Here is an 11,234-nt window from a genome sequence, read left to right on the forward strand (position 1 = left end):
CCCAGCCCTACCATTCCAGCTTTCCCCCACAGCAAGATTTCTGACTTGGTTAAATAGAATTCATTAATAAGCAAGGGGGAAAATCACTCCAGGCAGTTTACTCTTGAAAATGTAAACTGTTAAAACATTTTGTGGTTACAAGCATTCGAAAAATCATGTATTTTCTCTAGTGTTTTGTGATTTCTCGGAACCAAAGATTTTTCTGATACATGCAGAAAACCTGAAGGAGATGGTCACACGGAAGAGGATTCAGCCTTCAGCGTTTTTATGGTGGTGATGCGCCTGCAAGTTGGAAATGTGGAGCTACCCTTGACTTGAGCTTTCTTTGCTTTCAGCTACCTTATTTTTTTCTTCTAAAAATACAAATCATTCCCTGGAGTGTGGATGGGATGTGTGCCCAGTGAGGCAGGAGGGGGGTCTGGGTCCCCTTACATGCACCAGAATGTCCAGTCTTTCTCCCTGGCCCCACCACCCCCCCACCTCTCCAGCTCTCTGTCTCTCATAAACACAGTCCTCCCTGGGATGAGAGTGGTGTTCTAGAAAGAACCCAAGAAAGAAGAGACAGGACTCTGGGAGGAGGAGACTGTGGAGCCTTCCTTGCTGGGGGGTTCCCAACCTGTCTTTGTCTGAAAACCGGGCACCGGGCCAGCCTCAGCCCAGCGGATTGCCGCTCTTGGCCTCCAGCCCAGTGATGGATCTGACTGTCATTTCCCCACCCCCAATGAGGCAGGAGGTGAACTGAGAGGAGGGCTGGGGGGAGAGAAGAGAGCTTGGTCTGGGAAGAGAGGGAGGAGCGGCGACACTGGAGACAGGACTCAGCTGGGAGGTGGGGACGCATCCAGTCTGGGGGGGCTCCCCTTGTCAGTCCCTGCTCCTCTGCAAGAATCCATTATGAACAACCAGGGAACGTGACAACTCCATCAGAGGCAGAATATGGTAGTCAGGCGGCAAGGCTGTTGCTCTAGCAATGAGACCTGTAAACGTCAATCTTCTTTTTAAAGACTCTGAGGAAGGAAGTCAACAGTCGTCTTTGGAGAGGAATTCCACCGTTTAGTGCCCCTCACAAGCAAGAAATTCTTGCCATCTTTGGATCCCTTTGCTATTCTAGTTTGCAACTATTTTGATCCACAATGTTTGCATGCACTTGGCTTAGATATTAGCAATTTTTAAGATAAAATCACACTGTATTAAATATTATTTAAAAAGAAAAAGATTTTCTTGCTTACATTCAAAGGAAACCACTCGTCCAACAGACCAATCTCTATGTACTTAAAATGTGTTACCATAGGCAAGAAAATAAGGTTGAGGACTTTGGAAGTGGACAAGCTTCTGTGAACTTAAGGAAAAAAAAAAAAGAACAGGTATAATAGCTGCAAGACTCTCTGGCTTTGAATGTTTCTTTTTTCCTCCAAAATTTTTACACTGGGCTATTGTTCATGAACCTATTCTCTAAATTACATTTATGGTATGACAGAGACATAAGGAATCTGAGAACTCATCTAGTCCAGTGGCCCTTACTTTTCTAATGCGGAAATAGAGATTCAGAGAAATTAAGTGACTAACCCAAGGTCACACAGGGAGAGGGTTGGAGAAAGTACTAGAATCTAAAAAAAGCAAGCCTCTCTCTCTTCCTCCCCTCCCTCTCCCTCTCCCTCTTCCTTTCCCTACCTGCTCCCCTCTGTCTTTCTAGCTCACTTCCTCTCTCTCTGCCTCCTTTCATCTCTCTACGTTATCATCATGCCTTCCCTGCCTGGATTAATTAAACAATTTGTTTCTCAGATGTATTCAAATGAAATATTTTTTCCTGGATATTTGTACTAAAACATACTAAAACCAAATGTCAAAACATCATATTAATTAACAGGAAATTGTTCTGATGTATGCAGTAAGAGAGAACTGAAAGCACTATTTCCAAATTGATTGTGCCACATAAATTCAGAAAAATATGGGTCCAACATATTGCCTTGACCTACTCTTGCAGGCTTGCACTGTGTTTTACAATCCTTCAGCTAGGACTCTGTTTTTCGGGTATGCCCAGATGTGGCACAAAATGGAAGCTGGGATCATGATCGTTAACCCAAGCATGTGGGAAACCAAGGAGAGGCTGATATGATACTCAGCTGGCGGATCATAGAAAATGGTAGAACCAGGCTGCACTTCGCATCGCAAAATAGGCAGTAAAGTTTGGACAAAATGATAGCCAATGATTTCCAAATACCCAATAATAGCTGGTCCATGGGTAAAGTATATGGTACCCCAAATCCATAATTCTCTCTCTAGAGATTTGACCCCCAGGCTCCACTGATCTGAAGAGCTTTTAGTTGCTGGTTCCAGAATTTCCAGAGCTCTCTTTCCTTTTGCCAAGTGATGAGCCATGAGTTTGTGAGAGTAGCTGTCTCCTTTGCCCGGGTCCCTGAGTGAGGAGGCACAGAGCAGAGCCCTGCAGTGGACATGAACACAAGCAAGAGAAAAGACTTTCTTATTCTAAGCTACCAGGATTTGGGCATCACTGCACAGTGTGACCTAGGCTGACAGATGGGACATGTGACATAATTTAAGGAGTGCAATGAAATATGTTTATGTAAATCACCATAATGTAACTAACATTTCCATTAGTACTTACTATGTGACAGGCCTATTTTAAGTTGTTGACAGGCACTTACCTACTTCATCCTCCTAGCAGTCCTGAGAAGTAGTGCTATAATTATCTCCACTAAATGGGTGAGAAAGGAGGCAGAGAGGTTAAATAAACAGCCCATGTTCCCCCATTTAGTAAATGACAGAGCCAGAATTTGAATCCACACAGTCTGGTTCCATAATGTGGACTCTACCAGTTGATTTAAAAAAATATTTTTAGTTGTAGATGGACACAATACTTTTATTATATTACTTTTATGTGGTGGTGAGGATCCAACCCAGTGCCTCACATGTGCTAGGCAAGCACTTTACTACTGAGCTACAGCCCCAGCCCTACCAGTTGATTTTTTTAAAATATTGCTTCTCTTGTTGTCTGTTGGAAAGTACCTACTGCAGAAATAATGAAGGTGCTACACAAACCACTGAACTGCAGGAAGGAACCATTTCCTCTTTGCCAACCAAGAGATTTGCTTTGTCCCTTGGTACACAGTGACCCTTTTCCAGGCTCACCCTTCTGTTCCTGCTTGGGCCAGAGAACACTTTGTCTTGAACCTGCATAGTCCAGGCAGGGCTCAGGGCCTTAGGCAAGAATCTTCTATATGACCCCGGGAAAAAATTTATTTGTGCAAATGTGAAGGAAGGTAACAGGGGCTATAGGTGATTGAGGGTAGTGTGTGAGTGACCCTTTGTGTCTCAAACTTTTATCTTCAGAGATATGCTCCTTCCAGAAGCTCTGGAGCTGATGGCCACCAATCAGGTCATGGATTAGGTTCTGGCCACCCACTCTCAATGCCAGCAAGCTCCAGCTGCTCCCCGGTCCTCCCTGTTTAGAGGGCTTAAAGGAGACACTCTGATAACAATCCATTCATAAGAAATATAGTTTTCTTTAAAGATTGGAGTATCTTGTATTGACTAAGTTTTACAGGAAAGTTTATGTTGTTTCCCCTTGAAATGCACATGGCATAGAATGCTCAAGCTTCTTTGTATGATGGGTTACCAATGTCAATGGGAAGCTTATTTTTGAGATGAATGTGATTTTAGACCTATATACTCAAGGTGGTGTGTTAGCTTCAAGAATTAGTGGGTTTGGAAGGTGCCTCTTGTTCAGTGGGGATTATGTTTATTCTTTGTCTGCTAGGAGAAACTAGACTTTCTGATGATCCTGAGTCTCAGGGCATTTTGTTCTTGTTGTATTTTTTTTTATGGCTGTATTACCAAAACGTATGGAAATAAGGCTAGGAACAAAAGTAAAAATATACACAAAAGAGGCTTGGATATGTTGTCATTCAGTGCAACATAATTGGTGGTGGTAGGGGTGGAAAATCTATACCCATTATTAAAATTAGAGAGACTGAGTTGGGCACAGTGGCACATGCCTGTAATTCCAGCTCCTTGGGAGACTGATGAAGTTCAAGACCAGCCTCAGCAACTTAGTGAGACCCTGTCTCAAAATAAAAAATAAAAAGGGCTGGGGATGTAACTCAGTGGTAGAGCACCCCTGGGTTCAATCCCTAGTGTCAGGGGGTGGGGGGATGTAGGAAGCATGAGTCAACAGACTAGTGCCTCTCAGTCTTTTACCTTGATTACCGTTTTTTTTTTTTTTTTTGGACAGTGAATCCTTCCTATTAAAATTTTCCCAGTCCTTCAAGAAGAGAATGTTGATTTCATATTCAAGCACTTTGTAAGTTTTCTTCTAGAGATAACAAAAACTCAACTTCTTTTTCCCAATATTAAGAAAATGTACATACTTAGGCAATAGATGGCAGTGTTTCCACAAATTTTAATACTGCAATGGCTCTTAAAGAAAGCTTAGTGCTCAGCTCTTCCATAGCTCGCCGTGATCGTATAGTGGTTAGTACTCTGCGTTGTGGCCGCAGCAACCTCGGTTCGAATCCGAGTCACGGCAGGAGGAAAGCAGGATTTTGGAAGAGAACAACACTGCTCCCATAGTATATTGCTTCTGAACACCATTTTTTTTTTTTTTGCAACCAGGCAGAGAATAATGAAGATCAGTAAAACAGAAACCATTACACATACTTTAAACTTTAGAAATATGACATATGCAGAGTGGCTTTAGTAATGTGCTAATCCTGTTGCAAGCGTGTGGTGTGTGGGTTTTTTTTTTTTATTTGCATTGACGGATAATATGATAAAACTGGAGTGTAGTGGGCATGTAATTATTATTAATTACAACTACTTAAGCTCTGCTTTGAGCAGACTCGTCAAGTCTGCTTGCTTTTGAGCCTTGCCAGGGCTATACAGTAATAACAACCCTGAATTATTTGGAAAGATGTCAGCAGTAGATGTGGAAATCCTGTTTAACCAGGCATGAATTGTTGTTAGGAGGTTTTTTTTCAGGATGACAAAGAGAAAATGAACTGTCCCTTATCAGTAATTGCAGGAAACATTTTGTTTCTATGATATGAACTGGCTGTAATTTAACTTTCCTGCATCATTGGATAATGTAAGAAGCCAGTTGTTGCTTAAAACGAAAATCTCTGAAGTGGGCATTTGGGTCTGATAAAGAGCATATTGTAAGTAGACATTGGGGCTCAAGCAATAAATAATGTCCATATATGGTAAAACTTTTTAATGCCATTTTCCGAAAGACTGGGGTTTGTATTGTAAGTGGCTAAATGTTGAATTAATGTGAGTAACATGGCTTTAATGGGCTTTTCTCCAGGACTTGAAAATATGGACAATACAGCCTGATATTTTATAGCTCTAGCCCGCCATGTTTAACAAGGGCTCACTGGAACATGCCGTTTAATGCCTCTAACCCCTGTCTCTTGGATGGCCTCGCAGTAACTCATTTTTGTTATTTATGTAATAATAAAAACTTTTCAAGTAAAAATATGTGCAGAACTATCATAGAAGATGCTTTTTAATGCCACTAACCCCTGTCTTGTGAATAGCCTAGCAATGGCTCATAGTGGTTATTTATGTAATACTAAAAAATTTTTCAAGTAAAATATGTGCAGGATCTATCAAGTTCTTTCAGAGCCAGTGAATTATCGGAAATAATATTCTAGAAAAACTAGAATAAATGTCACTTCTCCCTTAAAAAAAAAAAAAGACCTGTCTCTGATTATGGAACAAAGAGATTAGTCTCAAAGTACTATATTATGAAGTGAGTGAAATGGGTTTATTATCTCCTCTAAGACTCACTTTCAAGACCATTTTCCACTCTGAGGTCTGTCCTTCCCATGACTAATTCCCCAACCCTCACTCCTTCCATCGACCCTACAGATTCTTCCGCCCCTTTTTCAAGGGCCTGGGCTGGGCTCTTCCTCAAGGCTACCAGCCCTTCTCAGCTGGCTGGAACGAATCAGGCTTCAAGAGGACAGCTGAACTACAAGTGTCCTTTAGTTAAAGCAGAATAAGCCCATCCATAGTTATTTATATGTTATTAAGAGATTGAAAACGCAATGGAATACTCATTTGAGGAAGGAGTTTGTGTCAGAATTCAGCGGTAACAAGCCACAGAAACACAGTATGTACCAACCTAAAGAAAGCCATGTACCCAGGCACAGGTAAAGGGGGCTTCAGAAAGATCCAGGTTATTAAAGATGACCAGAATATACTCTATTCATTTCAACCCATAGTTCTTTATGAATGTTACCATTATTCTCTCACAGAAACTTCTATATGGCATGAAATATAACAGTCAGCAGCAATTCCTGCTCTTCATATCTTAACTACTGCTTCCAGTGGGAGACCTCCTTATTAATCTTCAAAAATCCCAGGGAAGAGTGTAATTGGTCAGGTGTACATCACTGAACCAATCAGCTATGCACTAGGGGCTAGACTCATAGCACAAAAGATATTAAGGTCTTGAGGCCAATCCCAGAGTGAGAGAATTACCAGCCCTGGAGTCACCTCAATCATTTCCCTTGGAAACTTTCCCTAGTACATAACTAGACCACAACATTTGGTGGCTGTGCTTCTACAAACTCACGAGCTCAACTTTCACATTATAAGCAACTTTTAAAAAGCAGGGTGGGTGAGGGTGTCAGAATATAACAATAAGTCTGGACTCAACTTTGAGCACAGGGACACTGTTTAAGCAACTGCTTGAACAAAGCGAATATTTATTTTCTTCTCTGTCACTGCCAAAAGTGGACCTTTTGCCCTTAATGACTACTCTCCCAGGGAAGAGCACAAAATCATCCTGATTACCAAAAATATTAAGTTGAAGATGTGCAAGTTATCTAAGCTTGTATAGTTGGGGGAATGGGGGAGAAGAAGGGATATAATGGTGAGAATTTAAAAAATAATACACAAATAAATAAATAAAGACCACTTTGTACTTTGACACATAGTAGAATTACAACAAAGGCCCCTAAATAGAGATACAACAAATAATGTTTACCATAATGTTTATTATTCCAAGATACATCATGACCTCATTTGACATCCAGCCTCCACAGGTAGAAACTCCAGAGTGAGTTTCCATTAGGAAGAAGGCTCTATGCCATGCATTTCAGAAACTTAAAAAAAAAAAAAAAAAAAAGAAAGAAAAAAAGACTCCAAGCCAGGGGCAGCAGTATCCACTGAGTGATGGGATCCATATTGGAGTTTGTAATCCCAGTTCATTCCTTCTTCACATGGTTACCATGACTGAGGGGCATAAAAATCAAGTTATTTTCACCAACAGTTTGTTGACATTGAATTTCCTTCTTGCTGTTGTTAAAATGTGTTGCATTTTTAATCTGACATGAACTTTTTATCAGATTAGTTTTCAGAAATGTTAAAGCCCAAGTTATCTGAAGAAATTAATTCTAATTTTAATTATTAACATTGAGACACCATCTGCTTTTAATTTTAATTTTTGTTTTTTGTTTGTTTTCTTTGTTTTGAGACAGGGTTTCCTAAGTTGCTGAGAGTTTCTAATTGCCTAGGCTAGCCTCAAACTTGCAATCCTCCTGCCCTAGTCTCCCAGTTTGCTGGAATTACAGGTGTGTGCCATTGCATCTGGTTGGCTTTTCATACTTGTAGAAGTGTTTTACTAATATCTAAACAGACCCCCATTATTATTTCCATGCCCCCATTATCTTCATTTTACTCATTTATTTTTCAAACATTGTTTATATTTTATAAAAAGTCAATACTTGCTAATGAAAAAACAGTGTGACTATGATATAATCTTTCAAAAAACATCTCTCCAAAATGTCAATTGTAAAGCATTGCAGGGAATAGGTAAGCCAAACTTACAATCAGATTTCCTGACAACTTGTTAACATTGGTGATAAAACATTAGAGCAATAGCAGAATCCTAATTTTGGTCGCAGGGTTTTGACAGTTATTGTTTTCAGTGACTTTGTAATCCCCTGGATTTTTATTCATTCAGATTGTGAAAGCACTTGCTCATTGAAAAGTCAGAAAAGCTTCTTTTTTTTTTCCTTCCATTTTCCTAGGAGTCAACTACAATGACAAGAAGATGTCTTAATTTGCTGTCTCGTCTATAACTTTATGTCCCTCTTGTTGGTGTACCCACAGTGGCCTATTAGAGTCTGTTCAAACAAGATATTTTTACCTATGTTAACTGTAATTGAGTGCCTGAATTAAAGATTCAGAACTACGTATGCTTGCTTATTACCCTAAGTTATGGTTTTAGCTAAATGCTTCTTTCTTGTTCTCTACAATAGTGGAGCAGAGCTATCTCATTAATCTCCACCATTGACATATTTGAATGAATAGGGTTTCTATTCCAGTATTTTCTATGCCTATTTTTTAGTGAGCTTTCATAAATAATTGACATTTATTTTTCTGATCAAATCATAAATTGAACAACTCCAAGTGAATTAACTATAATAATAAGTACTTTCTTATTTGAAAATAAACCTCTATTTCATAATTATGAAAAGCGTATTTTATTTTTATGCTATTAGACGCCTATGCATAGAAAATGGGCAGGGAGGTTGATGCTGCCAACACCATTGTTGGGGTGGCGATCCAGAGATCCAGTTTTTTTGGAGCAGCTGGTGGTGACTGTGAAAGGCAGGCTGAAGTTTGGTCTACAGGCTCAGGGCACTCTGCCTGTGCCAGGGCCTCTGCCTGTTCTAAGGTGTTATTGCTGATCTCAAGAAATCACCCTGAAAGGTGGAAGATCTGTGGCAAGGCCTGGAAATATGGGTCTTCCAGAAAGGGAAATTCCCACCAAAAGCTAAACCAGAGAGAAAGCCCAAAGAGATTGGCATTAAGCACCAGCTCTGCCTCTTCTGACTGCTTGACTTTGACCTTGACCTGTTTATGTTTTGGTTCCTTACCAAACCAGAGCGATTTCAAGAGTTAGATAAGGTAACAGGTGTCTGCTGTGAATCCCAAAGACCTCTGTTCCCCTTCTATTCCTTCTTTTCGGAAGAACATAATCTTTGTTCTTTGTTGTTTGTGTGGATTTTCCAGCATACAAAAGTCAACCGGGGGAAGAGGGGGCGGGGGAACCCTTGGATTCAGCCACTCTGATTGGCAGCACCTTTAACAAACTCTTGTGTCATTTGACTGAGGGCAGAACTGCAGAAAGGTGATCTTGTGTTGCCCAGTCTGTCCCAATGAGGAAGAGCTAGGCAGAGAGGTCAACGTCAAGCCGACTCCACGATAACGTAAATGGCCACTAGATGGCACTGCTTATTGTTGTTAAGCAAAGACAAGGGGCTCTTTTCCTTTTTTTCTCCATGGGTTCCTGGCCCCGGGTGTCTGCCCCTGGGATCCTAATCATAGCAGAACGCCTCTGTTCTTGGAAGGGAGGTCCTATTTTCGGCACATTATCATCAAGATCTGAAGACCAAACAGACTCCACCTTCAATCTGGGGGAATTACCTCAACAGTGTTGTCTTTATCCAGAGGTGATTTTAAAAGAATATATTGTATTTGGATGTCAATGTTCAAAGGCTCCAAGGCAGAAAATTCCATTTCAAAAGAAAGTGTGATTAATGAAGCTATATAAATCCTGTAGAGGCTGGAGCAATTTCAGAAATCACACCATACAAATCAAAGATGCAAGTTTTTTCTACATCCTCTCTCACTTTCTCTTGTTCTTATTTCTTCACCATCTCAACCTTTTCTTCCCTCTTTCTTTTTTTGCATTTTCTTAAATATAAGTAGCTCCAAAATCCAAAACAGGAGGGAACTTGATCAGAAATCCTAGCTACAGCCTAGCTTCAAGCTTTGGCCCCAGCTTCTTTTCATTCTTCCCTGGGGAGATCCAAAGACAGGGTTGAAACTGTAACAGTTAGCTCATAATTTCACTAACTGCTTATGAAACTTGAGTTAATTCTGGAATTCCACATAACCCAGTCTCACTTAAAGAGAAAATTGAATTAAAGAATAATGTAGAGCTATACTAAAGGTTTTCTAGGAGAGGTGGTGTGGGTATTTTAGAGACTGTCCCATAAATTTATTTTTTTAAAAAATCTCCTTTAGAGATTTCTCTGTCTCCTTAAACTTCCCACTTATACCAGCTGCCAAGTGTGCCCATATTATTCTCCTGGTTTTGCATCAACCACTCTTCTCTTACCTTCTCTCCTACTACCTCCTGTTCAGGCTCCCCACTCCCTGCTAAGCTGGGAACTCCCTTGTGCCCTGAAGGCATTAGTCTCCCCAGCCTAGTCTGCCTGTGACTGCTCCCACCTATGAGCCCTTTTACCCAGAAAAATAACATAGTATGGTACAGTGTCCTCAAATATAACGCCCTACAGTGCTACCCGAAGGTTAAGCACATCAGTTTTGGGATCAGATTCCTGTGTTTAAATTTAAGCTCCACCAATTACTTTGCTGGGTGACCTTGGGCAAGTCATTTGGCCTCTGATACCTTGGTTCATCCATGTATCCAGTGTGGATGATAAAAGCATCTGAAGAGTTGATATGTGGAGTGAATGAGCTAGCCTAGGGACAGCACTGATGAGAGTGTCTGGTTCAGAGAAAGTAGAGTACAAATATTCATTGTAGCTATTATTATCATCATCATAATTATTACCATTATATGCCGGGCATAATGGCAGATAAAGAGAATATAAGGGTTTATAAAAATAGACAATATCTTTGCTTTTATGGAGCTTTTAGACTAATGGAAGAAACAGATAAGTCACCTGGCACTTGCAATTCTGTTCAAGATTATAAAAAGGAAAGCTTCCCGTTTGATAAGAGTACACACAGACATTTAACCTCTAGTTGGGAGTCCAGAGAAAATGTCCTTTAGCACTGAGACCCCAAAAGGGGAAAGATAAGTCTTTATACAGACAACTACTAGAACACTCAGTTCTTCTTGCTTTTGTAGGAAGGGCAAAACAGAAAGGCGAGCCTTGTTGCTAGTTCTTCTGGGTGTGAGTGTGGCTGCAGTGCCACCTGGGGGGCAGTTAGCACTGTTTTTGCAACTTAAGGGTTTCACGTCTTCAGCAGCTATAAGAGGCTCCAAGATGGGAGGGTAGGAAGGTCTTTGTAACATGGCAGGGGCACATGCCAAAGCAGTCAGAGCAGAAGGATGAGACTGCACTTGTTTTTCAATGTCTTCCTAGGTGCTCCCTGAAAGATCCAGGCATCTCTTCAGCTAGAGGGATAGTGAGGTGGGGAGGCAGAAGCTCAGTGCCATCCAGCAGGCT

General features: G+C 40.7%; 1 non-coding gene across 1 annotated transcript; it reads left to right on the forward strand.

The window, feature by feature from the left end:
• Positions 1–4,471: 4,471 nt before the first annotated feature.
• On the forward strand, positions 4,472–4,543 carry Trnah-gug. Its single transcript has one exon. It is a non-coding gene; the product is annotated as a tRNA-His (tRNA).
• The last annotated feature ends 6,691 nt before the right edge of the window (positions 4,544–11,234 follow it).

Source organism: Marmota marmota, unplaced genomic scaffold (genome assembly GCF_001458135.2).
Source record: "Marmota marmota marmota unplaced genomic scaffold, marMar, whole genome shotgun sequence".
Lineage (NCBI taxonomy): Eukaryota > Metazoa > Chordata > Mammalia > Rodentia > Sciuridae > Marmota > Marmota marmota.